The following is a 26,692-nucleotide window of genomic DNA, read 5'->3' on the forward strand; positions in this document are numbered from 1 at the left end:
AAGATTTTGTTCTTGATAAGTCTTGGGATTTCTTAAATACTAAGAGCAAAAAAAAAAGAATTAACAAAAAAACAACGAAAAATTAGTTTATAAGAAAAAGATATAGAATTGCTTGCTCTCCAAAAACAAAGGAAACAAGAAAAGGGGATCCTCGATTTTCTTACACTTTCTAATCTACATATTTATCCTTTCCTTTTTGTTCATGACTTGTTTCAACCGATCCTAAAAGTTCTAGGATTTGGTTCCTTTTTTTGTTCCCAAAAAAATCTGAATTTTAGTACTAAGAACTTCATACAAGTTGGGTTTAACTATAAATCTACAAAGTATTTTGTCCAAAGGTTATTCAAAGAGAAAAAAAGAAGCTAATTTGTGTGATACAGTTTATTTTTTTTAAAGATGTCGTGTACAGGTAGTGATGATGAACAAAGGATTATCCAAGAAGCCAAAATCAAAGCAAGAAATAATTTTACCTTGTAAGCTATGCATCAATAATTCGAAAGGTGGAATTTTCAATTCTAAGAAAGTTAAACTTGTCGTTGTTGAATTTTCTAACTATACTGCTATTTGGTGGAAAAAGCTTACTAGGGACAGATTGCAAGAAGGACAAGCACCAGTTGCTACTTGGGCTGAGATGAAGAGGGAGATGAGGAAGAGATTCATACCATCACACTTTCAAAGAGAACTACAACAACGTCTTCAAACATTGAAGCAAGGGTCCATGTCTGTGGATGAGTACTTTAAGGCTATGGATATGCCTATGATCCAAGCCAATTGTACGGAGGAAGAAGAGGCTACAATGGCTAGGTTTTTAAATAGTTTAAATATGGAAATAGCCCACGTAGTAGAATTACAACAATATGTAATAATAGATGGATTAGTTGATTTATCTGTATAGGTAGAAAATCAAAATAATGAAAGTAAGCTAGCTCATGGAAAGGTCGGACAAGCACCATGTCCAAGAAGCCATGGCCAAATCATGAGATAAAGAGTTCTTCTAGACCTCAATAAGACAAGGGAAAAGGTAAATTTGAGAACAAAGGGGGAGGTAAAACCTTTAACCCTAAACCTTTTACACCTTCTAGTTCTATTCTATGTCAAAGGAAAGGGACATATGATGCATGGATGTCCAAGTAGAAGAAACATCATTCTAAAAGAAGATGGAGGATATGAGAGTGAAAAAAGTGAGGGAGAAGAAGAGAGAGATGTGAGTGATGAAATGATGTAGAACTACCTAATGATAGCATGGTTGGGGTAGTTAGGAGGATTATGTCCATCAATTTGGGACGCAATAGTGAAGAACAACGAGAAAATATATTTCATACTAGGTGTGGGATAAAGGGAAAAACTTGTTCTATGATCATTGATAGTGGTAGTTGTGCTAATGTGGTGAGTTCATACTTTGTGGAAAAACTAGGACTTGAATGCATGAAGCACCCTACTTCCTATAGACTCCAATGGTTAAATGATAGTGGTGAACTAAAGGTAAACAAACAGTGCATGATTTCATTTAATGTTGGAAGATATGAAGATGATATTCTTTGTAGCATAGTACCTATGCAAGCTTGTCATATATTACTGGGTCGTCCTTGACAGTATGACAGGAATGTTTTTCATGATGGAGAAAGAATAGATATTCTCTTGAACTAAGTGGCAGGAAATTTACTACTACACCTTTATCTCCTTCTCAAGTGTTTGAAGATCAAAAGAGATTAAGGGAAACAATGGGAAAACCAAGAGGAGGGATAAAAAGTGAGCTTGAGGAAAAATAAAAAAAGGAGAGATGGCCCAGAGAAAGAGAAAGAGGGCAGCAATTTGAGAGAAGAGATAAAAAGGGGTTCGAATGAAAAAATAGACAGTCTTGGTGAGAGGAAAGAGGCGAAGGAAAGAAAAAAATACAGTTTCTATATAAAAGCCAAAGAGTGTTTAAATGCAATAAAAGAGGGGCTGCTCATAATAATACTTACTTACAAAGAAGCTTTAATTAATTCAGAGTTGCTAACTTCTTCTTTGCCAAGTAGTATTTCTTCTCTTTTGTAGGATTTTGAAGATGTCTTTCCAGAAGATATTCCTTATGGATTGCCACCTTTACATGGCATTGAGCATCATATTGATTTTGTGCCTGGATCACAAATCCCAAATAGGCCAGCCTGTAGGAGTAATCCAGAAGAGACAAAAGAACTTCAAAGGCAAGTTGAGGAGTTGCTTGAGAAATGCTTTGTGAGAGAGAGCATGAGCCCTTGCTCGGTTCCCGTCCTATTGGTACCAAAAAGGATGGAACTTGGAGGATGTGCGTGGATTGTAGAGCAATCAACAAGATTACGGTAAAGTATCGCCACCCTATTCCTCGTCTTGATGACATGTTAGATCAATTACATGGATTCAAAATCTTTTCTAAAATTGATCTAAAAACTGGTTACCATCATATTCGAATGAATCCTAGAGATGAATGGAAAACTGCTTTTAAGACCAAATATGGGCTTTATGAGTGGTTAGTTGTGCCTTTTGGCTTGACTAATGCACCTAGCACTTTCATGAAATTAATGAATCATGTTTTTAAGGATTTTCATGGAAAATTTGTTGTGGTGTACTTCGATGATATCTTGGTCTTTTCTAACACTTTAGAAGAGCATGTAGAACACCTAAAACAAGTTTTTGAAGTTCTTAGAAAGCAATTTTTATTTGTTAATCTTAAAAAGTGTACTTTTTATGTGGATCGTGCAATTTTCTTGGGTTTTCTAATTAGTTATAAAGGATTTGAGGTTGATGAAGAGAAAATCAAAGCAATAAATGAATGTCCTAAACCTAATAGTGTAACTAAAGTTAGGAGTTTTCATGGACTTGCTAGTTTTTATAGGAGGTTTGTTAGAGACTTTAGTACCATTGCTTCTCCTTTAACTGAAGTTATTAAAAAGGATAAGATTTTTAAATGGGGAAAAGAACAAGATGATGCTTTTAACTTGTTGAAAGAAAAGTTATGTTCTGCTCCGTTGTTACAATTGCCTGATTTTTCTAAATCTTTTGAAATTGAATGTGATGCTTCTGACAAAGGAATAGGTGTTGTTTTGATGCGATATTTTAAACTTGTTGCCTACTTTAGTGAGAAGTTGTGTGGAGCCACATTGAACTATTCCACTTATGACAAAGAGCTATATGGTTTGGTAAGGGTTTTAACCACATGGCAACATTACTTGTGGCCAAGAGAGTTTGTCATTAAAACTGACCATGAATCCTTGAAATACTTGAAGAGTCAAGGTAAGCTTAGTAGAAGATATGCTAAGTGGGTTGAATTCATTGAAACTTTTCCTTATGTAATTTCTTACAAACAAGGGAAAGAGAATGTTGTTGCTGATGCACTTTCAAGAAGGTATGTCTTAGTTTCTACCCTGACTTCTAAATTGATGGGTTTTGATCAAATCAAGGAATTTTATGCTAATGATGTTGATTTTGGCAAAAAATTTGCAGATTGTAAGTTAGGTCCTTTTGAGAGGTTTAATCTCCAAGATGGGTTTCTCTTTAAGTAAAATAAGTTATGTATCCCTAATTGCTCTTTACGCAAAGTATTTGTAAGGGAAGCACATTGTGGAGGACTTATGGGACACTTTGGAGTCCGAAAGACATTAGACATACTTGCTGAAAATTTCATTTGGCCTGGAATGAGAAAAGACATTGAAAGAATGTGCACGCAGTGTTTGGAATGTAAACAAGCTAAATCTAAAGTGTTACCACATGGTCTTTACACGCCATTACCTGTTACTACTTCACCTTGTATTGATATCTCTATGGATTTTGTGTTAGGTCTGCCTAGAAAAAGGTATGGTAAGGATAGTGTATTTGTTGTGGTAGATAGGTTCTCCAAAATGGCTCGTTTTATTTCTTGTTTAAAGACTAATGACGCTTCACATGCTGCTGATCTTTTTGTAAAAGAGGTTGTCAAATTGCATGGTATACCTAGAACAATTATTAGTGATAGAGATGCTAAGTTTTTGAGCCACTTTTGGCATGTATTTTGGGGGAAGTTAGGCACTAAATTGTTGTTTTCTACTTCTTGTCACCCACAAACTGAAGTAGTTAATAGAACCTTAGGAAATATGTTGAGGGCACTGTTTTTAAAGGTAAATTAACTTCATGCGAAGATCACTTGCCTATTATTGAATTTGCTTACAGTAGAACAATCCATTCTTCTACAGGTATGTCTCCTTTTGAGGTTGTTTATGGATTTAATCCCCTTACTCCACTTGATTAATTACCATTACCTACTAATGATATTGCTAATCCTGATGATAGGACAAAGGCTGAGATGATGAAAGAAATTCATGAGCAAACAAGGCTTGCAATTGAGAAGAAAATAAGCAAACTTCCTTGAGAAAGAATAAGGGTCGAAAACAAGTTATTTTTAAACCAGGAGATTTAGTTTGGGTTCACTTTAGAAAGGAGATATTTCCTTACAAAAGAAAGTCAAAGCCGCATCCTAGTGGAGATGGTCCATTTCAAGTCCCTGAAGGGATTGGAGACAATGCTTACAAGCTAGACCTTCCTGGTGAGTTTCAAGTAAGTCCTACATTCAATGTTTCTAACTTGTCTTTGTTTGACGTAAGATCGAATTCGGGGAAGAATTCTTTTCAAGAAGAGGGGAATGATAGCATCACTGATGAAGATAGAGTTTTGGAAGCTCCAAGAAGGCCATTTACAAGATCTCAAGCTAAAGAATTGCAGACTAAGGTTGCTGGACTTCAATGGCAAATAAAGAAGCTTCTAACTATAGAGGAAGAGCTCAAGCCCAAAGGAGAAGAATTGTCTATGTTTTATAATTTTTTGGTGGCTCACACTGAAGTCCAAGAGAAGGAAGATTGGGTCACCCAAATAAGCCCTTGAAGTCCACCAAATGGGCTCAAAATGAGCTTAAAAGAGGTCCAAAAGGAAGTTTTACAAAAGGAGCCCAATTGGAGTCCAAACCAATGGCCCAAACTAATTTTTTTAAGGCCCAAATCTGCCCAAAGGGTCTTTGCCACACCACCTAATTTTAATGACTTTTCTTACTCTTTAGCAACCACCCTACCTAATTGTAATAACTTTGTATGCCTTAGCAACCACCCTACCCAATTTTAAGGACTTTTATGCTTTAGTACTCCTATAAATAGGGAGTTCTTCTCATTCATAAGATACTAGATTATTGATTAAGTATATCATACTTTGAGAGTTCTTTTGAACCTTTGTTACTTGTGCTTTGAGATTTATCTTTCAACCTTTACTTGTTCATAGTTCAAGGTAGTAATTCTCTTTTATGATATCTTTGATTCCTTTGTGGTATTCTTAGAAGGCAATTAATACTAATTATTAATTGCCACTGAAATCTTCTTACTGAAAGCCCTGCAATGAGGGAGTGTATCCTTTGGAAATGGGAAAAAGGGGTACATTCTTAGTGTTGGAAAAATTGAAAAGTCGCTCACTCACTCAATTGAGAATGTATACTATGTCAATGGCCTCAAGTACAGTCTCTTCAGTGTCTATATGTGATAAAGGAAATAAGGTGGAATTCTTGTCCAAGATATGCACAGTTACAAGTCTAGTAACTGGTGAAGTAGTACTGATGGCCAAAAGATACAAGAATATCTATGTTGCTGATTTTGAGTCTCTACAAAATGGTGATCTGAGTTGCTTGAAAGAAGTTGATGATAATGTTGAACTGTGGCACAGAAGACTGGGGCATACAAGCTTTTCTCTACTAAATAAGCTAATTCAGAAAAGAAGGGACTACCACTACTGGCTCTTCAGACTGGCTAGTAGAAGCAGTAGTTTTGCCTTAAGGATCTTTGCCTTTGGGGTTGTCATCACCCTTTAGGCTGTACCAGGAGAAAGGCATCTTGGGCTTCACCTTCATATCAAACTTCCTTTTCTCCACATCTTGGTCCTCATAGTACATAGTCAAGAAATTTGGGAATGGGTAGGATCTTTCACCTTCATTCACCACCCTTGTAATCACCCTAGACATAACATTTCCGATGTTGATCGAGTACCCCGCCATGATAGAAGCCACTAATATTGCCCAGAGATAGGAAGAGAGTTCTCATGAGTAGTGGGGTCTAGCCTGCTCCAAACAAAGGTCTCCCACCCTTTTGCCTCGAAGTTCAGGGTTCTCCTTAAATTTGGACTCCTGTTGTCAACCATGCTGGGGTGGTACCTGGGATTGCCAAGTAATCTGCTACCCACGGACGGGCTGCCTCATCCAATGCTACCTTTTCTAAGTATAATGTTTCATATTCCTTCGGAAAGCGCAGGTATTCATTGATTGTTTTCCCATCAAACTTTACTGTCAAATTTCGCACCTTAGTCACTTTCATGCCCTTTTTTATGTGGGAAACATTAGCGTAGAACTCCTTGACTAGCTGCACATTTTCCTCTTCAACGTTGCCTATAAAATAGTCCCAACCCGATCTCGCTCTGAATTGCCTCTTCACATTAGGGTTGTAAGGCAGAAGATCCTTGTCAATGAATTTCCGTTCAAGTATCAACTTCCTCTTGGGCCACCACTCTCAAGATTTGTGGTAAGCAATCTCACTGATAAATCTTCTTTTCCACAACTCATGGTTTCTAGTTCTCTCCACACCCCCGGGTTGTGGCACACCCCCTCCCTCTTCATCCGGAACCTCATCGTCGACGGGATCATCTCTAGGTGAAGAACTAGTAGGTGAAGTAGATGCTACACTATCACTGCCCTCAGCTAAGCCCTCAGACGACTCAAAAGAAATTGGAACTGAAGATTGAGCAGTAGGAGTGCCCGGAGGTGAATCTCTCAATTTGTGCCTCTCCGGCCAGTCAGAGAAATACTTTGGCACTGAGTCAGAGTCAGATGCCTCCCGGGAGGGCAAATACTCACTTCTCTCTAAATAGGAAGCAGCTCTAGCTGCAACCTTTATTGATCGTCTAATGTCCTTAATTGCCTGTCGGACTTGGGGGGTCAATTTGATCATTCCTCGTCCCCTACCCAGGGAGGACTCTCCTTTGCCTTTCTGTTTATCACCTCCGCCTCGTGATTTAACCATCATCTGCAAATGGAATTCAGTTAAAGCTTGTTAGTATCACAATGTTAGGAGAAACAGTGAAGAATATAATTGCAGACAACTGACTGCAGACTGCATAAAAAGCAATGCAGCCGTAAAGGGACTACCGCGGACCGCACAAAATGGCACCGCGGTCCGCATTGAGGTGGGGGTCAGAATACCCACACTCTGATTAAGGGCACCGCAAACCGCAAAAATTGTTGTGCGGACGCGGTAGGTCATTGCGGACCGCGAAAATTCGACTGCGGCTGCAGTCCTCAATATCAACCTCCCTGAAGTTTTACCACCGCGATCCGCACAAAATGGCATCGCGGGCCGCAGATAGCCACCATAGACTACAAGAAATCCACCACGGACCACGGTAAGCCTCACTCAGCAACACCAACCTAGGGTTTGAATATTTATCTCATTTTTAGCCTAAATTCACATATTATTAATCCCCTAGGTGGTTAATCATCATTCTTTACTAATTAACCCTAATATAAACATCATTAAGTAACTCTAAGCTAAAAATTGAAAGAAAAAGGGAATAAAAAGAAATAGAAACTAAAAAATTAGAATAAAGTAAAACAAAATTGAAGATTAGGCCAAGAGTTGTTGTACCAGAAATGAGATGCACATAGATGATTGAAATAGTGTTTCAATTTGCACTTAGGGCTAAGGATGAACAGTACTTTTTACTATTTAGAGCAAAAATGAGCGAAAAGGGTAAATAATGGCCTGAGGTCCTATTTATAAAAAAAAGAACCTGGACCCACTATACCTACCCACCGAGGACCACACAAAATGCACTGTGGTTCGTGGTACTCAAACATATGAAGCACTGGAGAGGCAGGCACCGCGGACCGCAAGAAATGCACTGCGGCCACGTTAAGGCACCGCAGACCACATACAATGCATTACGGTTGCGCTGACAATCTTCAGAGAATCTCCACTTTTTACCATTCAACACTGCGGACCGCAATGAAATTTTGCCCCCCAAAAATGTCATTGCGGAAGCAATCCAAACTTCAGAGAGTGCATCATTTTTCCAGTTTAGTCCTGCACTGCATCAAAACAATCCTACACACATATACAACCAGTTAGACCAAAAGCAAATCCTATACTAAAAAGAAAATCAAAAAGAAATACACATGGGTTGCCTCCTAAGAAGCGCCTGATTTAAAGTCGCAGCACGATACAGGTTACCATCAAATTACATTAAATGGATCAGTGCCACCACGTGGCTGTCATAAATCTTGCCAAGGTTGATAACAACTAGGTCGGGAATCCAAATTAAAGTAAGAATTTGAGAAGTAAATGCGGAAGCAATAACAACAAGGAATTGAACAACTAGAATTACAGAGATGAAAATAAAGGATATGGGAATAATTTCAAGGAAAGAATTTCAAGAACTTCCAAGAACGCAAGTTCTACAGCCTTGACAAGATCAAAGTAACAACGTCTTGATTTATGGAAGAAATCGAGTGTCTTTACTTAAAAAGAAAATCATAACAATAGATTCGGATCTTGACCGCTTTACGATTAACTTGAGACAACAATTATTCCATCCATTTTTCGACATTGTGTATGGATGATGATATAGAAATTGAGTTATCCGAGCCTTTGGAGGAGCCAATGAACGAGGAACAAGGTCCTTACATTCTTGAATTCTTCATGCCAGAGAGACAAAATTACATACCTCATCTGAAAGCTAAGAAGTATAGAATGCGAAATTGGTTGCTTTACCCAATTACATCTATCATATCACCCTGAGAGCGTAACAAGAAGCTTGAAGTCAAATTAAGAGTTCAATTCATAAGTTCGAGGTGATGGCAAAAATGGTTCAATTCGTACCGCGACTATAAATTAGGCACTTGTTGGGAGGCAACCCAATTTTACTGCTTTTTTTTACTTTGGATTATTTATTATTTTTATAGTGTTGTTTTGTTATGTAGAATTTTTAGCATAGGAAGCAAAGTCATTGGAAGAGTACAAAAGCGAGTAGATGGTTGGAACTAAGTGTGGGGTGCCTGCACAAAGGACCATGCATGGGAGAAGTCTGAGTACCCCGTGAGCCGCTATTGCTTCGGTCTTTGGCCTTTCAGGAAGTTTCTTGTCCACCCTCATTAATTTTTTGCTTTATTTGTGCATTGGGGACATTGCACTCTTTTAAGGGTTAGGAGGGAGAATTCCTCTAGATAATTAGTAGTAGTATGTTAGTAAAAATGTTAACTTCTTATTTTGATTTTAGCTTCTTATTTTTGTTTTCATAGTTGTGTAGTATTTTAGTAGGTTAATATTTTTTTAAATGTCAAAAATAAGAAAATTCGAACCTGCACAAGGTGCTTATCAGTGGTCAGTCCAGCAGACCTGGCCCGAGCATGTCACAACCGCCACGCCCTCCTACAGCTTGTTTTGAGTGTGGCGATACACTCCATATGGTGAGGGTTTTCCCTAGACTTAGGATAGGTGCACCTCCATAGCCTTCTCAGCCACAATGTGCTCCACCAGGTCCTCAGGCTATGATTGCAGCACCAGCTGCCAATCCACATGCTCAGCCAGCCCGAGATGGAGGTCGGGGTGGCAGGGGTCGTCCTAGAGGGGGAGGCCACGCCAGATACTATTCCCTTCCTGCCCGTACTGAGGTTGTCGTCTCTGATTCTATCATCACAAGTATTGTTCTGGTGTGTCATAGAGATGCATCGATTCTATTCGATCCAGGCTCCACTTATTCTTATGTGTCCTCTTATTTTACCCCGCATTTGGGCGTATCTCGGGATTCTTTGAGTTCCCCTATTTATGTTTCTACTCCTGTGGGTGATTCTCTTATTGTGGACTACGTTTATTGGTCGTGTTTGATTGCTCTTAGTGATTTTGAGACCAAAGCCGATTTATTATTGCTCAGCATGGTAGATTTTGATGTTATCTTGGGCATGGACTGGTTGTCACCCCATTATGCTATTCTTGATTGTCATGCCAAGACCGTGACGCTGGCTATGCCAAGTGTGCCGCGAGTAGAGAGGAGAGGTACTTTAGATTACACTCCCAGTAGAGTTATTTCCTTTATTAAAGCTCAGCGGATGGTTGAGAAGGGTATGCAGCGTATCTAGCATATGTGAGAGATGTCAGTATTGATACCCTTGCAGTTGATTCACTCCTAGTAGTGCGGGATTTCCCTGATGTGTTTCCAGCTGGTCTTTCGAGCATGCCGCCGGATAGAGATATTGATTTTGGCATAGATTTTTTGCCGAGCAATCAGCCCATCTCTATTCCTCCTTATCATATGGCTCCTCCTGAGTTGAAGGATTTGAAGGAACAGTTACAGGAATTGCTTGATAAAGGCTTTATTCGGCCCAGTGTGTCAGCTTGGGGTGTTCCTATCTTGATTGTGAAGAAAAAGGATGGTTCTATGCGTATGTACATTGGTTATCACCAATTGAACAAAGTTACAGTGAAGAACCAGTATCCTTTGCCTCGTATTGATGACCTGATTGATCAGTTACAGGGTGCTCGAGTGTTTTCTAAGATTGACTTGTGTTCAGGTTATCATTAGTTGAAGATTTGGGAGCCAGATATCCCGAAGACTGCTTTCAGAACTCGGTATGGTCATTACGAGTTCCTTGTTATGTCATTTGGGTTGACCAATGCCCCAGCAGCATTTATGCATTGGATGCACAGTGTATTCCATCCATATCTTGACTCGTTCATTATTGTCTTTATTCATGACATTCTGGTGTACTCCTGTGGTCGGGAAGATCATGAGCAGCACCTGAGAATAGTGTTTCAGACCTTGAGGGAAAAGAAATTATATGCGAAGTTCTCAAAATGTGAGTTCTTGTTGGATTCTGTGACATTCTTGGGTCACATAGTATCGAGTGAAGGGATCAAGGTGGATTAGATAAATTACTCTATTCATAGAAATACTAGGGGTGTTTATATTCTTGATTCCCCATGAGAATTATTATTATCTTCTGTTCATGGGTCTCAGAATAATACGCAGTTGAAAAAGGTTATCCGAAAGGAATATTGAGATTATTACGTCTTTTTCATGCATTTCACCCACTGATACATATGCATTGACCCATAAATAGAAGGCGTTATATACGCGTATAAATGTAAATATATGTATATGGGATATGGTAAAAGGTTACGGCGTTATATACGCACCACCACCTGATCAGTTGGTATATGTTGATGATGTTGCCCATAGTGGCCGAGACGATATGATGGGATGCCCTCAGTGGCTTGATGATATTATGTACACCCATACGCATGTGCATGACATTATAAATGTTTCAGAATTTACAAAGTTATTCAGATTTAAAGATGTGTTTCTTTATTCCATGTTTCATCTATGTCTTTTATGTACTAATTTTCATGCCTTATATACTCAGTACATTTTTCATATTGACGCCCTATTTCACGGGGCCTGGTTTCACGCATGCAGGTGCAGGGAGGCAAGCTGACGGTCCCCCTTCTTAGGATCCCTGATCAGCGAGAGTTGGCTTGCTCCACTTGATCCGGAGCTGCTTTTGATTTTGGTACGATACTTTTGTATATATACATGGGTATGATGTGGCTCAGTCACGTCTTTGTACAGTTATATTTCTAATAGAGGTCTGCAAACAGTATGTCTAGTTGGATTGTATGTGTCCTTGTCGGCTTTCAGTTTTGGATGTATAGTTGTCTATAGCAGCCTTGCCGGCTCGCCCACTGTATTCTGCATGTATACGTACACATGCCTTGTTGGCAGGTTTCCTTCATGTATGTTATTTTCATAATTCAGCAAATGTTATTCAGGTTCATATCTTAGAAGCTTGCTTAGGGGTGTTTGATAGGTAGGACTCAGGCACCCGTCGCGACCCATCGGTTTGGGTCGTGACAAAAGTGGTATCAGAGCAGTTCTGTCCTAGGGTTGTCTACAGACCGTGTCTAGTAGAGTCTTGTTTATGGGTGTGTTGTGCACCACACTTATAAACAGGAGGCTACAGGACATATAGGATATTATCCTCTTTTTTTATCTTAGATCGTGCGATATAAGAATTCAAGTTCCTAACGATATGTTATATTTTCAGCAATGCCTCCAAAGACTACAACCGCCCAGAAGGGAAAGTCTGTGGCTGGTGAGATTATTAGTTGAGCGCCACGAGTTACCAGGGCTCGGGGAGAGTCTCATAGTGAGGTTCCATCTCAGACTTCACATACCCCACCCTTTCTATTAGAGTTTCGAGAGGCACCAGCTCTAGCACCCGCCGTTGTACCTCCAGCTTCTCAGCCAGATGCACCGGGTCAGGAGATGAGAGATGTTATTCCGTTATTAACCCGATTGGTAGCCGCACAGGCTTGGCATCAGAAAATAGGTATTGGTCATGTAGATAGGTCTATCAGTGCGAGGGTTCGTGACTTCATTAATTTAGACCCTCTGGTATTTACCGGGTCAGATCCGAACGAGGACCCTCAGGTATTTATTGATAGAGTGCAGAGGACGTTACGGGTAATGAAGGCCACTGTGATTGAGTCAGTTGAGCTAGCTTCCTATAGACTTCAAGATGTTGTAGTTAATTGGTACGAGTCTTGGGATTGTCCAGAGATGAGGATGCCCCTCCAGTAGTATGGCAGGAGTTTACAGAAGCTTTTCTTCGTCATTATCTGACACCAGAGCTTAGACGGGCCAGAGTTGATAGGTTCTTGACCCTTCGATAGGGTAACATGAGTGCTCGAGAGTACAGTCTTCAATTTGATTTGTTGGCTAGGTATGCTCCCACTATTGTATCTAAGATGGAGGATCGGGTTCACCGGTTCATGATGGGATTAGAGCCTCACTTGATTAATGATTGTATGTCGGTCTCACTTCAGCAAGACATAGATATTTCTCGTATTTACGCATACGCTTAGGGTGTAGAGGAGCGTAAACAGAAACATAGGGCCAATCGTGAGCATGATAGGGCCCAGAATAAGAGAGCGAGCTCTTCGGGTCCTTCATGTGAGTTACGAGGTGGTCAGAGGCAGCAGTACCCAAGGTATCCAGCCCAGCCATCAGCTAGCGCGCCCCCTCAGTTTGGCGGTAAGAGATTTGATCATTCCTCATATTCATGGTCTGGTCTGAATTTTAGGGCCTTAGGTTCTCAGTATAGAGGTGAGTTAAAATCAGATGAGTCTGCCCTTTCCACGATGTGCTCAATGTGGTAAGCAGCATACCGAGCAGTGCCGTATAGGATTAGGTGTTTGTTATACTTGTGGTTATCCGGGCCACGTTATGAGGGATTGTCCGATGAGAGGTAATGTAAGCATAGCTCAGCCAGCGGGATCTGTAGCCGGTTTATCACCATCAGTACGCCCCCTTGGGCAAGGTCCACAAGCACCAATGAGTCGTGGTAGAGGAAGAGGCGGAGCATCTAGCTCGAGAAGCCCTCAGAACTGCATTTATGCGTTGGCAGGACGTCATGACCAAGAGTCATCGCCTGATGTTGTTACAGATATATTATCAGTCTCCTCATATGATGTATATGCACTGATTGACCCAGGTTCCACCTTATCATACGTTACTCCGTTAGTTGCTAGTAAGTTTGGAATAAAACCTGAATTGGTTAAACCTTTTGAGGTGTCTACACCTGTTGGGGACTCAGTGATAGCTAAGCGAGTATATAGGGGTTGCATCGTAGTGGTTCATAGTCGATCTACCGTAGCGGACCTAATCGAGTTGCATATGGTAGAATTTGATATTATAATGGGTATGGATTGGTTGGATTCTTGTCATGCCAACGTTGATTGAGATCAAAGATAGTCCGATTTCAATTTCTAGGGGAGCCTGTTTTGGAGTGGAAAGGCAATATAGTGTCGCCGAGAGGTAGATTTATTTCCTATCTCAAGGCAAGGAAGATGATCAGAAAGAGCTATATTTATCACTTAGTTCGGGTTCAGGTTGTGGAAGTAGAGTCACCAACCATTCAGTCCATCCCTGTGGTTAATGAGTTTCCCGATGTTTTTTTTATGAGCTTTCGGGTCTCCCGCCAGAGCGAGAAATTGAGTTTGCCATTGACCTACTACCAGATACTCACCCAATATCTATTCCTCCCTATAGAATGGCCCCCGCAGAGTTGAAAAAGTTAAAAGAACAACTAAAGGACTTGCTTGAAAAAGGCATTATCAGACCTAGTACATCACCGTGGGGAGCACCTGTGTTATTTGTGAGGAGGAAAGATAGTTCCTTACGGATGTGTATTGATTATAGACAGCTGAATAAGGTGACGATCAATAATAAGTACTCGCTCCTGAGAATTGATGATTTACTCGATCAGTTGCAAGGTGCCAAGTGTTTTTCAAAGATAGACTTGAGGTCCGGGTACCATTAGGTAAGGGTTAAGGATGAAGATATTCTGAAGACAGCATTAAAGACTAGATATGAGCACTTTGAGTTTCGGGTTATGTCGTTCGGTCTGACCAATTCCCCAGCAGTATTCGTGGATTTGATGAACTGTGTGTTCAAACCCTTTTTAGATCTGTTCATAATTGTATTTTTCGACGATATATTGGTGTATTCTCGTTCAGAGGCTGAGCATGCAGATCATCTGCGTACTGTGCTTAGAGTTCTACAAAAAGGGAAGTTGTATGCAAAATTCTCTAAGTGTGAATTCTGGTTAAACACTGTAGCTTTCCTTGGGCATATCATTTCGAGTGAAGGCATCTGGGTGGATACACAAAAGATTGAGGCAGTAAAGACTTGGCCTAGACCCACAACACCGACGGAGGTTCGTAGCTTTCTTGGTTAGGCAGGTTATTATAGGAGATATGTAGAGGGATTTTCTTCCCTTTCAGCACCTTTGACAAAGTTGACTCAGAAGGGAGCAAAGTTTCAATGGACTGATGCTTGTGAACGGAGTTTCCAGGCATTAAAGGACAGATTAACGTAAGCACCGATTGTAATGCTTCCAGAAGGGATTGATGGTTACGTTATCTATTGTGACACTTCAAGCGTTGGGTTGGGTTGTATGCTGATGCAACATGGTAATGTTGTGGCTTATGCTTCTAGACAACTAAGAAAGCATGAGAAGAACTACCCGATCCACAATTTAGAGTTAGCCGCGGTGAACCCGATCCACAATTTAAAGTTAGTCGCGATGATTCATGCACTAAAGATGTGGAGGCACTACTTATATGGAATTCATGTTGACATCTATACGGATCATAAGAGCCTCCAGTACATCTTCAAGCAAAAGGAATTGAATCTACGTCAAAGGAGATGGTTGGAGCTACTTAAAGACTATGACGTTGATATTTTATACCATCCGGGAAAGGTGAACGTAGTAGCTGATGCCCTTAACCGTAGGTCTATGGGTAGCCTGTCGTATTTACAGCCAAAAAAGAGGGGAATAGCCCATGAGGTTCATCAGCTAGCTAGTCTTGGAGTTCGGTTACTGGACTCAGGTGATATTGGAATTACTATTCAGGATACAGCAACATCCTCTTTAGTAACTGAAGTAAAGGAACGCCAGTACGAGGATCTTGTGTTAGTTCATTATAGGGATACCGCTCTTTAGAAGAAGAAGACACCGTTTGATATTAAGAAGATGGAGTCCTCAGATATCAAGGGCGATTATGTGTGCCTAATGTTGTAGGGTTGCGTCGGCAGGTTCTAGAAGAAACTCACTATTCTTGTTATTCTATCCATCCAGGAGCAACAAAGATGTATCATAATATCAGGGAAGTGTATTGGTGGGACGGAATGAAAAAGGATATAGCAGAATTTGTTGCTCAGTGTCCTAACTGTCAGCAGGTTAAGATTGAGCATCCAAGACCCGGTGGGTTATTGCAAGCTATGGAGATTCCGACTTGGAAATGGGAAATAATAAATATGGACTTCATCGTAGGCTTACCTCGTACCCAACGTAAGTTTAATTCGATATGGGTGATTGCTGATAGGCTTACAAAGTCAGCCCATTTTCTTCCCGTTAGGACTACATATTTCTCAGAGTATTATGCAAGGCTTTATATTAAGGAAATAGTACGACTGCATGGTGTCCCTGTATCTATTATCTCGGATAGAGGAGCTCAATTTACAGCTAACTTTTGGAGGTCCTTCCAAAAAGGATTGGGGACTCAAGTAAGTCTTAGTACAATATTTCATCCCCAGACAGACAGACAGGCTGAGCGTACTATTCAAACACTAGAGGATATGTTACGAGCTTGTGTAATAGACTTCAAAAGTAGATGGGATGATCATCTGCCGCTTATTGAGTTCGCGTATTATAACTACCATTCCAGTATTCAGATGGCTCCATATGAAGCTCTTTACGGACGGAAGTGTAGGTCGCCTATAGGATGGTTCGATGTTGGAGAATCTAAATTACATGGGCTAGACCTGGTTTAGCAGGCCATAGAAAAAGTAAAATTTATCTGGGATCGACTGTTGACAGTTCAGAGTCGTCAAAAATCATATTCTGACGTTCAACATCGAGATTTAGAGTTCGGGGTTGATGACTGGGTATTCTTAAAGGTGTCACCTATGAAGGGTGTGATGAGATTTGGCAAGAAAGGCAAACTTAGCCCATGGTATATTGGGTCTTATAGGATCATTCGGAGAGTGGGCCAAGTAGCTTATGAGTTAGAATTGCCCTCAGAATTGGAGTCTGTCCATACGATTTTTCACATATCTATGTTACGGAAGTACATTGGTGATCCTACCCAAGTGGCGTCCACGGATGATGTACAGATTATAGAGGACTTGTCATATGAGGAAATTCGGGTTGTCATCCTAGACCGACAAATCCGCAAGCTGCGGAATAAGGAGGTAGCCTCCGTGAAAGTACTTTGAAGGAACAACAATGTGGAAGAAATGACTTGGGAGGCCGAGGAAGACATGAAGTCTAGATATCCCTACTTATTTCCTCCTCCAGAGAAGAGTCCGACTGAGACGTCATAACCATAAGGTACGTGTATAAATTCTTGTGTTGGTTATTGTCGTTGGTCATGTAAGGACATTGTCGTTATTCATAATTATGGTCATGTGTGGCGTTGGGTTATTAAGCTTCTACGGGGAGAGTTGGTAGTGGTGTTGTTACAGAGACAACCCTGCCAAAGTTATATAGATCATGGGGAGTTAAAAATTCAAGGACAAATGTTTCTAAGGGGGAAGGATGTTACATCTCACATTTTCGTACATTAAAAGTTTTGTCTTAAGTTAATTGACGTAGACTCGGGGATGAGATCATTTTGACTTTAACGTATTTACACTATTTATAACAAGCGATAAATAAGTGATATGAAAGATAAAGGGATACACGAATTAAAAAAACGAGTTTCGTTGAAAGTGGCCAATTTGAGATAAAATACGGGTCGAGCGATAATATCCGATAATTATGAACTAGTACCATATGACCACGGTATTATAATTTATAAATTATATTAAAAATAAGTAGAATTTTAAGTAATTTGGGGTAATTTTTAAATTATGCGGGCAACTGGTTAATTACCGAGTAACAGAACATTACTCAGTTAACTAATAAGTGAGTAAAGATTAATAATCTTCACCACACTCCCCACGTAGCAGTAGGCCACTATTCAAGCATATGACTAATTAGTCATATAAGCTTAGTAGGCCCAAAACGTGTAAACCACTGAAAACTTATAAGAAATGTTTGGTCATTTTCAAAGCTTGGTCATTTAAAGGCTTGGTCCTTTGAAGCTTCGTTCATTTTAGTCAGAATGAAATTTAATTCTTGCTTCCTAAATTCAACTCTCCAAGAACAGGCGCCAAGTTTCAAATTCTCCAACGGAAATTCTTGCAAACAGTTATAACAAGAATTGATTAAAACCATAGCAAAGTAAAATTTTGCGGTTCTAGTACGGTGCAATCTTCTCCAACAATATTATACGGAATTTTCCCTACTCCAGGTATGTTAAGGCCATCCCTTCTTTCTTTTGGCATGACCCAAATTATACAAAAGAGATGGGTAAACGCACAGTTTCCATAAATTATTCTATTCATAGAGATACTAGGGGTGTCTATATTCTTGATTCCCCATGAGAATTATTATTATCTTCTATTCATTGGTCTCAGAATAATACGCAGTTGAAAAAGGTTATCCGGAAGGAATATTGAGATTATTACGTATTTTTCATGCATTTCACCCACTGATACATGTGCATTGACCCATGACCAGATGGCGTTATATACGTGTATATATGTAAATATATGTATATGGGATATGGAAAAGGTTACGACGTTATATACGCACCACCACCTGATCAGTTGATATATGTTGATGATGTTGTCCACAGTGGCCGAGAAGATATGATGGGATTCCCTTAGTGGCTTGATGATATTATGTACACCCATACTTATGCACGACACGATATTTATACGCATGTGCATGACATTTTTAATGTTTCAGAATTTACAAAGTTATTTAGATTTAAAGATGTGTGTCTTTATTCCATGTTTTATCTATGTTTTTACGTACTAATTTTTATGCCTTACTTACTAGTACATTTTTCGTACTGATGACTATTTCATGGGGGCTGCATTTTATGCCCGCAGGTGCAGGTAGGCAAGCTGACGGTCCCCCTTCTTAGGATCCCTGATCAGCGAGAGTTAGCGTACTCCACTTGATCCGGAGCTACTTTTGATTTTGGTACGATATGTTTTTATATATACATGGGTATGACGTGGCTCAGTCCCTTCTTTGTAAAGTTATGTTTCTATTAGAGGTCTGTAGATAGTATGTCTAGTTGGGTTGTATGTGGTATTGTCGACTTTCAGTTTTGATGTATAGTTGCCTATAGTAGCCTTGCCGGATCGCCCACTGTATTCTGCATGTATATGTACACATGCCTTGTTGGCAGGTTTTCTTCATATATGTTATTTTCGTAATTAAGCAAATGTTATTCAGGTTCATATCTTAGATGCATGCTTAGGGGTGTTTGACAGGTAGGACTCAGGCACCCGTCGTGGCCCATCGGTTTGGGTCGTGACAATAGTGCCTAAAGAGCAACGTATAGTAAAACTCCCTGGATCTCCACACTTTTGTGGGAGTTTATTTTGTAAGATTGCACTACAATGCTCTTTGAGATTTACCACTGAGGTCTCTTCTATATTTGTCTTCTTTGTCAGGATCTCCTTCAAGAATTTGGCATAAGCTGGCATTTGTAAGAGCATTTATGTGAATGGTAGGTTCATATTAACTTGTTTCAGCATATCAAGAAATTTCTCAAACTGCTTGTCCAGCTTTTCTCTATGTAGCTTCTGGGGAAAAGGTAGAGCAGGCATATGCTTGCTCTCTTCATGTTCCTCCCTTCTCGAATTCTCTTCTTTCTTCTTTTTCTCAGCTCCCTTCTTGTCTTTCTTCTTCTTATCAATATCAATTTTCAGTTGCTCCCCACTTCCTTTTTCAGGTTCCATATCTTTTTGGACTGGGGTGGGCTCTTTCAACACTTGCCCACTTCTCAGGGTTATAACATTCACTGTTTCTTTGGGGTTTCTCTCTATATCAGTGGGCGGGGTACCTGGGAGTCTCCCAGATAATATTGTTGTAATTTGCCCCCCTTCCTTCTCTAGATTTCGAATTGCTACCCCTTGTACTTCAAATCTTTCATCAGTTTTCATAGTAAAGGCCTTCATGAGATCTTCTAGACCAGGCTGAGTGGGATATTGAGGTTGAAACTGCTGCCTCTGCTGATTCACAAAACCAGAGCTCCTTGTCCTTAAAATCTGGGGTTGTTTTGTTGCCATGCATTTGCAGTAGCCCCAGGTGAACTCCATGAAAAATCGGGGTGCTTCTGACCCATTGCATTGAAGTTATAATTCCCCACAACATTCACTTCCTCAGTTAAGGCTTGACACTCATGAGTAGGGTGTCCTCTTTCACATATGTCACAAGCTGCATGAGGTTCACTATGTATGGTGGCTAAGGTTAGCTTTCGTATTTCTTTGGCCATAGCATCAAGTTGTACCTGCATAGAAGTATTAGCATCAACTTGGTGCAAACCAGTTGATCTTCTTCTTTTAGCGCTCTCAGAGGGCCACTGATTTGCATCTTCAGATAACTCATCAAGAATTGTAACTATCTCCTCTGGATTCTTCTTCATCAAAGGGCCTCCAACTGCATTGTTCAATGTTCTACGTGAGGCCAGTGTCAATCCATCCCAAAAGTCCTGGAGTTGCATCCAGAGTTCAATTCCGCTATGTTGACACTTTTGCACTATCTCCTTAAACCTTTCCCATGCTTCAAACACGGTTTCAGTCTCTTTCTGGAAGAAGTTATGGATTTCTTTTCTAAACTCGCTCGTCTTAGCTGAGGAGAAATATTTATCAAGAAATTTTCTGGTCATCTCCTCCCATGTTCTAATCGATTCCTAGGACAAGCTTCCAAGCCACTGCTTTGCTTCATCTTTGAGTGTGAAGGGGAATGCTCTTAAGTAAACTGCATCTTGTGACACACTATTGTATTGAAATGTGTTCATAATCTCCTCGAAGTCTATTAGATGATTGTTTGGATTTTCATTCATATTTCCTCAGAAGACACAGCAGTTCTGAAGGGTTTGAAGCAACCCTTGCTTCAACTCAAAAGTGTTAGCTGCAATTGGAGGTGGTCTAACACTTGATAGTCCTTGGTTGTAGACCGGTCTAGCATAATCGCCAAGTGATCTCCCAGTCCCAGGAGCTATATTTCCAAACTGATCTGCAACCAAGGGTTGATTTTGAGCAATTCTCTAACCCCTCTCTTCTTCATAGACTTCTTCTACAGCTCAAATAGCTTCTTCCTCAGCATTCCATGTAGCCTTTTTCTCTTTGTTGGGCTGCTTCTCTTGCAGCCAAATCCACATTTTCATCATCACCGATTCCAGCCATAGTTTCTTTGGTTGAGGATTGCCCAACCTTTTCTAACTTCTCAGTGAGATTTCTTTCCTTCCTCAGCTGTCGCAATTGTTTTTTATCTCGGGCTCGTATGGTTGCACTTTTTTCACAGAAGCTCGAGTCATGCACCAATCTAAACCTGCAACCTGCGCACAGTCAAAGAACACCAACGCCCGGCAATGACGCCAAAAATTGACGGGTGCAAAACAACACTTATAATTATGCTCGATAATCAAATATAGTATAGTATAATATTATATCCACAGGGATTGGAGTTAAACAATATTTTCGTAGTTTCTAGTTTAATTGCCATCCAAGATGATCAAAAGTTGAGTTTGATGTGATTAGTACTAAAATTAACTAAGAATTTAAAGCTATTGACTAATGACAATCGACGTAAGGAATAAGAAAAGAAAGATATCAATGGAGAAGATAAGGTTTTGATAGGATAGGTGCAAGATAATTGTTTGGGATCTAACTCTAGATAATTCACTTCTAATGTTCAATTGAGTCTCTCGAATTCACTCAATTATTAGTTCAAATGTTTAGTAGAAACACCTCTTTCGATTAAGTCTCAACCTCTCAAGATTAACCAATTTAAGCTCTGTAAACATATGCAAGAATGCGTAGTGGATTGGTCATTCGGAGAACCTCTCTCGATTATCCGCCTAACTAGGTTCAATCAACAATTCAACTAGCCTCTTCCGATTACTAAGAAGAATTAATGAATTCAACCAACAAAATAATGCAAAGATATCAGAAGTTATGCCTCTCTCGATTACATGAACAAGTGAATATAGATGCAACAATTAAATCACCCAAAACGATTCAATATATAAAACTAGAGTTATAATCCACAAACAAATATCAATACACCAAATCCATCAAACCCTAAAGAGAACTACTCCATAGATAAGGAGCAATTCATCACATATATGTTTAAGTTAAAGGAAAACATAAAACGATCCAAACTCGAGTCTTGAGTGAGGATTGAATGATGAAATCCTTGTGTTTTTGCTTCTCCCACTCCTCCTTACCATCCTTAGTTCTAAAATATGTCAAAAGTCCATAAAATAAAGTTTTTCCATGTATTTATACCAAGTAGGGTCGGACCCAGATGAAACCACCTTCTCCTAGCCGAAATAGGACATTGGCTCTGTAAAAATTACATAGGCGCGCCGCATCATGCGGGGCATTAGTGGGGAAATCCAGAGAGCTCAACTTCTATCAGGTAGCCAAAAATACACTACGGCCTCGCACTATGCGTCGCATCATTGCAAATTTCTTAGAGTTTGCTTTTTGCTCGATTTTTGAAGTCCAGATGTAGTTCTCGACCCCGAACGCGATCTCGGCTTAATCCTTTGGGCTTTTACTCAGACTTCAAAGATCCAGATAGCTCGAATTAGTTCCACAACATTTACATAGCTCGGAATCACTCCTACAAGGCATAAAATACACAATAAGTACAAAACACTAGCGATTAAAGCTCAAACCCAAGTAAAGTGCAGTGAATTAGAATGGAATAAGCGACTAAAATATGAGATTATAGTCCACCATCACTCAGCACCCAGATCTAGTTCAGCTGGCTCTTGTGAAGCTTGTATTGCTTCTAAGCTCGTTAAGGGCCTTATCACGATTCTCTTCCATCTAATTTTGTCGCAATGTGATGTTTCTATGTCCATTGAGAGCCTTTCGACAGTATCAGCTAGATTCTTGATATCGAAAGCCATTACTCACAGCCCGAAGAGTTATGCTCTGACCAAATGATGCAGCTGCAATGGAGCAGTACAAATTTGGAAGAGAAAACTAATTTAAAGCTAAAGCTAGAATTAAACTAGGAGAAATTTTCATTGACAACAAACCCTAAAAGCCATTATAATATATAAATGATGAAATCAGAAATAGGATAAGATTGCTAAGCAAGGAACTAGTAGGAGCTCCCTTCCCAGCTATCTTGCCAGTTACCGTATTGATAGAGGATGGAATCTACTAAAAAGACCTAATAGTAATAATAGAAACTTGATAAATAAAAATATTAGGGACTAAAATGCTAATGGCAAAACTTGGACTCTCCTCCTTTAAAACTAACTCCAATGGCTAAGTGCAACTCCAAAAACGAAGGATACCACTTCTCTGTTGCGATACGCATCAAGGAAAAGCCCCAATTAAAGATCCAAAAATAGAAAATTTAGAGACACTTTTTGTGAAGTCAGGTTCCAAGATATAGAAAAATCTATTCAAAACAAAGCAATCACAGACACTCATGTATTCTTGGATCATAACATTGGCCTTCAACCACCACTGGCATCCGTACGATCAGAATCAAGATACCAGATTATGTGAATATCTATCTCATCTAAGGAGAATCTCTCATTGGTTACATGGGCTGATTAGTCCTCTAGAGAGTGAGTTGATAAATAATGTCTCTACGGCAGGTTTGGTGAATTACGTGGTGACTTCGACCCTTAATGTAAATTTCGACTTAGAGTTATCTTCATTCAATATGGCTTGACTCTGTTTCTTATATGCTTCATTTTGCAGAGTACATTGGTTTCTATTGAGCTTATGCAGAGAGTGTTGGAGCATATAATACTATCTCAGAGTATAAGAAAGCCACCGAAAGACTAAAGGCTGAAAATAAAAAGATATCAGGTCATCAGGAAAAATCGATTACTAAAGAGTTAGAGCAGATGGAGGCAAAATTAAAGGAATAGGGAATCTCTTTTGCTAAACAATTTTCTAAAGCAAGCAAAGAAATTTGGAGTCTCAAAGCTGCTCATTCAGAAGGACATATACTCAGGCTAGCTTGTGGAAGAGTATTCTAGGGCCATAAATGATCTCCAAATATTGAGAGATAGAGTAAAATCTCTTAAGATGGCACTTGAAGTTTCGGAAGCTGCTCTTAAAGATTTGAAAACTTAAAATGCAGAGCTATAAGCCAAGAATGAAAAAACGTCTCCAGACTATGAAGATCTCAAGATCTAGTCCGAGATTGATCCGAATTGAATTTTTTTAAAACCCAGTTAAAAACTTAGGAAGAAGCTCATGTCGCAATACCCAATATTAAAAGGAAAATTGAGAAAGCCAAGCTAGCAATAAAGAATGCTCGGTGAGCCATGAATTCATCTATCTTTGAAGGAGATTCGTTAGAGGAAGGGGTGCTTCTTGACCAACAGGATGAGACAGACAAAGAAGAAGACACTGAGCCACATCCTACCTCTCCATTTTCTCAAGCTAATCACCTCCAAACTGCTCTGTCAACTTCCCAATTAGCTAATCTGGATCCTGCCTCCCATGAATCAAATGATTCCTGAGAATATATCTTTTTTTGTGCCTTGTACAGTTTGTCTGGACTTTTTTGCCTTGAAGTATCAATGAAACCTTGCAACTCATATTTTTGAGTTTGAGTATTTCGTACTTTAAAAATAGGCAAAATACATAAACAGGTCTTCAAGTTTTCTCAACGGTTAGCCAGACACCTCAACTGACCCGTTTATCATTTTAATACTTTTTCTCCACTAAAGTACGACTTCGTGAATCCTTCACGCTGACATGGCAAAGTGTGTGCTTTATACTTAATTCTAAGCGCGTGAAATGCTCAAAATTAAGGTTTTTTTCTTTTTTCTTTTAATTTAACTTTATTTTATGTGGATTCCACTGTATTTTATTTTTCATACATTAATTTCACTTTCTTCCCAAAATATTTCATCTTCACCAAACCTCTTCCTTCCGCCATTAATCCACCCCCTCTTCTTCATAAACAATTACTATCAATAGTGGTGTAAAAGCTAACAACAATGGAGCTATGTTCAATTTTTGCAATGTAACCTAGTTCAACAATGGAACCTGGTTGAATTTTGCGTGCCTAAGCAAAAGATAGAAACAATGGAACCTGATTCGTCTTTGCAGTGATCCAAGCAGCTACAAGACCTTTAGGCAAATCGCGAATCTTGCCGAAAATGCCTATTTCCATCATCCCTTCCAAACCCCAAAATTCTGAAACCCTAGCCTTAAATGTGAAAGGCCCCGAATTGCTCGTCTTTGCTTCAAATCAGCAGTTGATACAAAATGGATGAACACAATTATTTTGGTTCTTAAATTTTCTGTTGGGTAACAACATTGGCTCGATACAAATTTCACAGGTAAAATTTTGATGTTCATCTGGTAATTCTGCCACTGCAATTTCTTGTGCTTGGTTTTGTTCTGAATTACTTTGGCCATGTTTTTGCAGTATGTTTCCCATTATTAGTGTGAGTGGTGTGTTTGATTTTATTTTTTTTGCAATTTCCCTCTTCTGCAAAGTAGTTGCTGAAGAAAACTGGAGACGAGGAGGAAGGGCCGGTGGTAATTCATAGAGATGGTGATTAAAGGAGCTTTTTCCATAATTATTGTTCTTCTTTCTTTTTTAAATTATTATTATTGCTTTTTTTGTTTTGTTTTATAATAGGTGGAAAATTTTTTAATTAAAATTACACATGGCATTTTCTCGTTTGTTCGTTTGAAATGGATCCGAGAGTGCATTTCACGCGAGGTGGGCTGATGAGGTCGGGTGTTTAATTGACCTACTTTATTGAAGACTTGAAGTGTCCAACTGAAAATGGGGTCAGTTGAGGTGTCTGGTTAACCGTTGATGACAACTTGAAGGGCCCGTTTATGTATTTCGCCTTAAAAATATTTTTGTCTTTCTCCATTTTCAGAGTTACCATTTCTATTGAACGTTTATACTTAGTCGCATTGACTTAAGTTAATTTCTATTTATTTTTTTCAAAGCAAGAATTTAGAGCCTAAATGTTAAGTATTGGGCTTAAATATAAAAGAGGACTTTTTTATATTTTTCGATACTTGTGGAGATGACATCTCATTTTTATTTAGGCGTAAAATGAGATAACAAACCCGGATGGATATCTAGTCTGAAGGAATATCGATTTCGAATTAGAATCGTGAAAATACACTAAGTAAAATGGGACATACGTACGGATAATATAAGTAATATTCGAAATTCTTATTAATTTGTACAAGACAATTGATCCTTATACAAAGTACGAATAGCAAGTCACTTTAACACACTTGACTAATGGATAATAAAACAAAATACAACGAGTTGTTCGAAAGGCTTTACATTTGATCAAAATGGTCGTTGTAGGACCGAATACAAAGTATGTAAGATATAAATGCTTTTTCGGAATGAACTTGTTCCGATTGCATCACTTCATGTCATCTTGTGCAAAACATTTCCTGAAGTAATTTTTTAACTGATCTTTGGTCTTCGTAATGCATCTTGATAATTTATCTTCACGGCTATATGGTGTAGTCCTCTCCCCCCCCCCCCCCCCCCAGCACAGTATTTGTGTTGTAGGTATGAAAACTCTAACATCCGTTTAGTCGCTTAATTATCTTAATCCAATTGCTAGACTCTGTATTCTAATAACTTCATCTTTCATTGGTCCATTTCCTGAAAAGGAAGCATGGGAATCTCCCAAATATGATTGGGGGGAGGGGTAGTGGCAGGGAGAGAAAATATATAAGCGATATGGTGGAGGGGATGGAGGAAGGAAAAGAAAAAAAATTAAGCTTTCATGCGCTTTTCCACAGTGAGACTCAAACTATGTGTCATGTCAGCTAGTTGTGTTTAATAGACACATTTTACTTAAGTTTAGGTGTTAAATAGGTACAATCTCAATTAAGATGTCTAAACGGTAATTAATATCATGTTTAAAGGGCTACATATGTATTTGGCCTTTAAATATTGTCGTATTAGGAGGGAAGTAGAAGCGTTTCAAGTATTAATCAAGCAAAATCC

The 26,692-nt window shown here is 39.3% G+C and overlaps 1 long non-coding RNA gene and 1 other non-coding gene across 2 annotated transcripts; both read left to right on the plus strand.

Annotated features, from left to right (window-relative positions):
- Positions 1–20,214: 20,214 nt before the first annotated feature.
- On the plus strand, positions 20,215–20,318 carry LOC142182383 (small nucleolar RNA R71). Its single transcript, XR_012711218.1, has one exon. It is a non-coding gene; the product is annotated as a small nucleolar RNA R71 (small nucleolar RNA).
- Positions 20,319–24,894: 4,576 nt separating this feature from the next.
- Positions 24,895–25,723, plus strand: LOC107791880 (uncharacterized). Its single transcript, XR_001649361.2, has 2 exons — positions 24,895–25,034; positions 25,124–25,723. It is a non-coding gene; the product is annotated as an uncharacterized LOC107791880 (long non-coding RNA).
- Positions 25,724–26,692: the final 969 nt, after the last annotated feature.

The sequence above is a fragment of the Nicotiana tabacum genome, chromosome 6, assembly GCF_000715075.1.
Source record: "Nicotiana tabacum cultivar K326 chromosome 6, ASM71507v2, whole genome shotgun sequence".
Classification (NCBI taxonomy): Eukaryota; Viridiplantae; Streptophyta; class Magnoliopsida; order Solanales; family Solanaceae; genus Nicotiana; species Nicotiana tabacum.